Source organism: Merops nubicus, unplaced genomic scaffold, assembly GCF_000691845.1.
Source record: "Merops nubicus isolate BGI_N331 unplaced genomic scaffold, ASM69184v1 scaffold19158, whole genome shotgun sequence".
Classification (NCBI taxonomy): Eukaryota; Metazoa; Chordata; class Aves; order Coraciiformes; family Meropidae; genus Merops; species Merops nubicus.
This window is the reverse complement of record NW_008627949.1, coordinates 42,482-48,937: the sequence shown is the minus strand read 5'-3', so window position 1 is coordinate 48,937 and position 6,456 is coordinate 42,482. Positions and strand designations below refer to the sequence as shown.

At 46.5% G+C, this 6,456-nt stretch overlaps 1 protein-coding gene across 2 annotated transcripts in view; it reads left to right on the top strand.

Annotated features, from left to right (window-relative positions):
* Positions 1-2,310: 2,310 nt before the first annotated feature.
* Positions 2,311-6,456, top strand: part of ARHGEF6 (Rac/Cdc42 guanine nucleotide exchange factor (GEF) 6) — a 28,739-nt gene continuing 24,593 nt past the window's right edge. The window contains exon 1 of one of the 2 annotated variants that reach the window (XM_008946521.1): positions 2,311-2,393. The gene's annotated coding sequence lies outside the window, so the exon portion shown is untranslated. The remainder of the gene's footprint in view (positions 2,394-6,456) is intronic. The other variant, XM_008946522.1, reaches the window with a different exon arrangement.

Below are 6,456 nucleotides of genomic sequence, written 5' to 3'. Positions count from 1 at the left end.
GGCTCGTTTGCTCTCTCCCGCTGTGATGCCCGGGAGCTGCGGTCTGTCATTCTGAAAGTCGGAAAAGCCTTTTAATGGAGATTCTCTGGTGACAGCCATAGATTTAAGTGGGGTTTTACTCGATTCCACTAGGTCTTCCATGAGTAAGAGTGAAAAAGCTGTTCCCTGCTCTGTTTTGCTTCTAGCCTCGCAGTTTGTCTTTTAGTTAGGAGTGGAATTACTGATTAATTGTGCTGGAAAAAGTAATTTTTAGCTCATAAATGAGGGCTTTTCTCTACGATGAGTTTATTCTGGAACAAGCTGCAAAGTACATTGATGTTACAGTAGCTGATCCAGAAGAGGTTTCCACGTAGCCATTGTTCCACAGTAGCAATTCCAGACAATTTCTGCATGAAGAACAGTCCTAAAAGTTATTGCTTGCTTTTGTGCTAGATTTTTTTTTGCATATCCCTCTCGCCACCATTTTCCTCTGGACTTTGTTGACCTGATGACTCTGAGCTTACAGCATTATTCTGTGCACAGGAGGATCAGTGATGTGTTTTACTTCCTTGGTCCTTTAAAAAAAAAAAAAAAAAAAAAAGCCATTTGTGCGAGGCAGGACTCGTTTTTCTGGACTTACTGAAGTGGAAGAAAAAGGATATGACTGAGAAAATGACACACCAGAGAGATGCACACAAACATCCCGGCCTCGCTGTTTACTTTCCTCTCCTGCTTGGCGGGAGGGTGACGGCGTTGCTGCAACGTTGCATCCCCCCGCGGCTGCCAGCAGGGTCAGCACACGCCCGGGCTCTCCGTTACCATCTCCCTTTCCGTGGAGACGCTAACGTCGCTGCTTAGGGCTGCGGGAGATGCTCAGATAGCACTGCCTGCAACTGCAAGGCAGGGAAACTAGTTCATGCACCAGCTGGCAGAGGGGATGGGGTCTGTGTGGTCCAAAGGAGCAAGCCCAAGCAAGCAGGGGTGATAAATCAGCTTGGAAACAGCCTGAGGTAGGTGGGCATGTCCCCAAAATGTGCAGAGCAGTGGGTGCAGTTGGAGCTGCGGAGCTACTGATTTTAATGTTCGTGAGGACAGCAGGCTGTTCCCCCTCTGAGCATGGGTTAAATTTCTTTAGGATAAAGCCATTCTCTCAGTGTTGAGTGGCTGAGTCAATTTTTAAATATATTCTCTACAAAGAGTAGCCTTTGTACTGCCCATGTTGGACTTCATTGCTGCACTGGCCTGTCTGTCAAGAGGAAGAGATGCCACGAGCATCCAGGGCTGTGGAAGAGGCCAGTCCCCTTTCTATTTGAAATATGCCAAGTGTACTCAAGGAGCTATATGTAGAAAGCAAGAAAGGGCCATTTTAAAGGGCAGCACTGCCCTAAAGGTGATTAAAGCTCCTGTACTTCTTTAGCAGGATAGCTCTTCAGTGCACTGGAGGTGTTTGTAAGTAGACGGTGCCTGTCAGGAGAGCATTAAAATCCTCTTTCCTGTTCACTGGACATGCAGATCTGTGGTCTCTATTTGCAAGATGACGCATATTTGGGGATTAGCAGATGGTGCCTTGATGGTACCACTAATGGGGCTTTTGGTGACACTTATCTTTGCTTCAGTAATAGTAGGATTCGTGCAGTCTGTGCGAACTTGAGGGCATTTCTTAGGTGTTAGAGGGGATTGCAGTGTTTTGGTAACACAGATTGCTCCTCATTCAGCCGGTGGTCATTTCTGAAGGTCCAGGTTACCAGTCATAGAAGATAAGCCCTTGCTAACCTATGTATATCTGTTTTGCTATTGAGGCTTAGCAACACAAAATTCTCACACATAAATTAACTGGTTTGGGTTTCTGCTACAAATGTATTCTATGTGCCACATTGCACTAGCAGAAAATTCTGTGTGTGCCTCTTCTGCTGCGGAAAATATGTGTGTGTGTGTGTGTGTATACAGATATATGTACAGCCTCAATCCCTTCAGCTTTTGATAACAAAAATAGCAGCAAAATCTTTCCTTCCCTCAAGGCAAGCGATAACCTTCTCTGTGATTTTCAGAGGAGTCCTTGCTCTGCAGGCAGCACCGATCGCTTCCCCCCGTGTCCCCAGCGTTACGCTCCAAGTGCTGCCGGCTGCCCCTGCCCTTCCCACGCCGCCTGCCACTGTCACCCCAGGAATTCACTCACGACAAAGGAAATGGGACTTGTCAGCTGAATAAACACCCTTCCCCTGCAGAGACATACGGGCTACTTCATCCTCGCCGTCACCCTCTGCGTGGGCTGCTCAGACAGCCAGAGTGAGATGTTTTGAGCTCCACTGACCGAGTTCCTCTTTCGCAGGTGTTTGACCCGCACGACCTGTACACTGGAGAGCAGTTCTCCAAGGTCCTGAGCACGTTAACAGCTGTTAATAAAGCTACTGAAGGTGAGAAAAAAGGGTATTTTTCCGTCATCTTTTTAAATTGTCTTCTATGTATGCTGGGGTGGGGGGGTGGTTTTGGTTTGGTGGTTTGGGTTTTTTTTTTGTTGTTGTTTTGTAATTCTTAATTTATGCTGGAGCCTTGGCAAATTGTCCTGCCCACACTGATACCTGGTGCTGGATGGTGGGGTTAACATTTCACACTTCTACCAACTCTGGGTTTCAATGTGGTGTTTCAGAGTTGCTGTATGCACTTCTCAGAGCTAGATTATTGCTTTACACTAAGGGACCTTTGCTCAGATTTGACAGTATTAACCAATCTCAAATTAGGTCATTGTAAAGGAGCCTCGATGTAAATGAGCATGCACCTCCCAAAATGCAAATACCAGATTTTAAATAGCACATTTTAAAGCTGAGGAGATAAACAGTTCCATCTGTACAATATCTTTACTGAATGTCAAAACAAATGTCGTTGCCAGATGCTCAGTCAATTGTATTGATGTTTCTCTCTTTCCTCTCCCTGGGCCTGCGGAATAGGCTCTTGGATTTGGGAATCAAGCTGATGGCTTGTCCTGCCTCCCTGGGTGCAGGAGTGGGCTGCTGAAGGAAAGCAGATCAGCTCCTCTTGTTTCCATCCCAAGTAGGTGGCTGTTCCCCACAGGCTGCTTTAAACTGTTACTCAGTCACATAGGCTGTGGAAGGAGAAGTTCAATGGGGTAGGATGACAGGGGTGAGAGGAGCAGGGTGTCTTTTCTGAGGGGATGAGGAGCAGGTCTGCACAGAGCTGGGAAGTTTGCAGGGTAGAAAGTGTTTATGACACCCACCAAAGTACCAGGAGAAGAGTTCAATTTCCCTGTTGCACATGGCTCATTAGGCAACTGAGAGGAGAAAAATGAAAAACTCAAACCCATGATTTTCCTTTCACAGGAAGGTTTTTTCATTGGTCTACTGTATTTTGTCTAGATTGGGTTTGCAGTGGTTTTCTTGGTTGTTTCACTTCTCATTAAAGTGAACTTTTGCTTTTGGGCTCTTTTAGTACAGAAGCAGCTCAGGTATTCAGTGAAACAGCCTCATTGCTGGGACTGGACCCTCTCCTCCCTTTTACCTCTTTTATGTTCTGTTCTGGCACAAGGTTTTATAAAATCATATCTGTATAAAATACATACAATCATTTATCTAATGTATAAATATAGTATAAGTTTTCATGTATGTATTATATCAATAGCAACATATAAAAATAATATAGGATGTATAATAGTGCTACATATAATGTATAATAGTAGTATATATATGTACACATACTTGTGCATGTGTGTATAATGCTGCTCTGAAGAAATCCAGGTTCTTAGGCTGCCTTTGTGCAAGGCTCAGGACAGGACTTTGCTGGGGAGTAGTTTCTCTCACGTTACCAACGGGGTGACAGGGAAGTGGTGATCCTCTTGGTTTCATGGCAAACATCTGTTTGAACATACGCTTTCTCCGCTTAAATGTTAAAAGCGCAATGCCTGTGATATAATTAACTGCTCAGGCAGAGAGCACCCTTGGGAAAAGTACAGGGTAAAATAAATACATGTCTAAAACGTTTGCTTTTTGGTGGCTTGGCCAAGTTCCTGAGAAGCAGGAGCCTGCGTCCTACAAACTGCCACTGCAGCTGGTCTGGTTTGTCCATCTGGCCAGAGGCAAAGGGCTGGGGCATCAGGACAAACCTGGTACCAGCTCCTGCAGTTCCTGCTGTGGCCGGGGCTCCAGCATGCCTGCACATCCCCACACCCTTGTTGGAGGCAGAGGGAAGTAGGTGATAGCTAAGGAAACACCGTGGGAATGTGTTTCTGAGGATCCGTTTGAAGCCCAGATCCTTGTGTCTTTGTGGATCTTGTTATACAAATAACTAGAGGCATCATTTGTAGCAGATAAACTCAGAGTTCAGCAGCTGTCCATCAGCTACCAGCAATACAGAGCTTGATGCTTTTATCTGGAAGAGAGGGCAGGGGAGGAAAACCAGCTGTGCTGGATCAGGCGAGGCTCATCTGCCAAAAATAGTGTAGGAATGTGAGCAGAAACCCCAGCTATTTTAACCATAGTTTGAGCAACATACGGCAGCAGTGTTCCATGCTGGACCAGGCATAAAATAGGATGCTGCCATGATGTAACATAAATGATACACTTCCCTGCCAAACTGTCAAAGTCAGTTTTGCATTTGTTTCTAGGTTGCTGCAGATATTTATAAAAGCTTTGGAAGATTGGGAGGGGCAGGGAAAAGCATAAAATCTACAGGGAGCGAGTCATTTCCGTGGACCGTTGCTGGTGGCTTGAATGAGCAGAGAAGCCTGGACTCGTGGTTTACACCCTCCCTGTTTGGAAGGAATCAGGGGAAGAACATCTCACACTGGCATTCGGCCACCCCTCTTGGCCTGTGAGTTGCTGGGAGCTGCTGAAACCACACCTGCTCAAATATCAGGATGCTTCAGAGGAAAAAAACCACTGTGTTTGCTAAGTGGGTTTTCTATGCAGAGGGGTTTTGCTGTTGCTGCAGCCCAGGGAGTTGGGAATTTATCATGTGGCCATCAGGCAGTTGTGTAACAGCAGGGCAAAGGAGAGAACCAACTCACTGACAGCACACGAGATTTACCATGAATATTGGAGTGTGGACTGGGAGGACCAGTGGGTGGACATGGTGTGGTATGGTTGGGGGTCTGTAAGGCAGCTGCACCTGGAAGTTGTGGTCACGGATCTGGCCCCTGTTGTGCAAGGCAGTGGAGAAACACAAAGCAAATCCTTCCTCCAAGAGCTGAGGGTTTATGTTACTCCGGGTCCAACTTAAGGATGAGGTGTTTTCCTATTCAAACAACAATCCTCTGAGGAGAATAAAAGCCCAGCTGAGTTCCTGTAACTCCCAACAAACTTCCCCTTTGGAATGATTTTTCCATGTTGACATTTGGACTGGAGGAGAACAGGGGAACAGCAACCTTTGTGTTTTCTGATTCCTGCACACGCTCGACAGCTTGATCACCCTCTCCTCTTGATCACCCTCTCCTCTTGCAATGTTTTCAAAGAAGGAATTCCAAACATTTTCCAGGGGTCTTGCACACCCAGCAAAGTGACACCTGCAGACCACAGACTACTCTCCTCTGTCCTCTTTTGGAGGTCCATGGGCATGTTAGGTCTACACTGCAGGGGGAAACAACAGCTCTGGGATACAGAAATGTTCTTAAACCCTAAAGGAAGCTAGAAAACTCAAAAGTACTTCACAGTTTACTGAAATGATAATGTCTGCTGTTGCTTCATGTGAGCACCATGGCATGTAGAGAGTTGGTCTGAGTGCTCCCCCACAGTGTGGTTTGAGGGTACAGTAGCAGAGAAGCACTGGGAATTACTGGGTGGCTTGGCTCCCACATTTATACCTCTCTGCAGCATCCAAGCAGGATCCTGAGGCCAAGCGCTGCCAGGTCCCACAGGAGCCAAGATTGTTCTTGGTGATGAGGCCACTGACTCAATCTCAGCATGGGGCAGTTGTGACCAGGAAACTTTTTACCCTCTAGACAGTGTTTTGGTGTCAATACAGAAACAAATCACTAATTTTGAAAAACAGATAGGTGTCAGAGCAGCAGCATTATTCCCAGCATCGGTCAAGTGGTCACAGGAACAAGCTCAGAAACTAGTTGGCAAAATGATGATCTTCAAGCATGTGAAGGAGGCAACTCTCCAAGAGCTGCTGAGGGTCTGAGCCTTTCTGTGGGCTGAGTCTCCTGGGGTTGACACTCATGTCCATACTCAATGCTATCTGAATCCCTCTCTCACATGGTAATGGCAACAGTCCACAAAGAGCAATCCAAATTGTGCCTAGCCTCTTTCAGCTGTAGAATGAACCCAGGACTCATCTAAATAGAGGAGCAATTGTGTTGTCCAGCTGCTCAGCATTCTTCTCCTCTCGGCGGGGAAGCCCACGCTGCAGCTGCAGAGGTGACCTAAGAGCACTCACTTGTGAGCTAAACTAGACACACCTTCAACAATGCTTCCTGGGGTCCCAGAAACATTCCCAGCTGGGCAGTGTTGTGCTGAGGAGTATTCT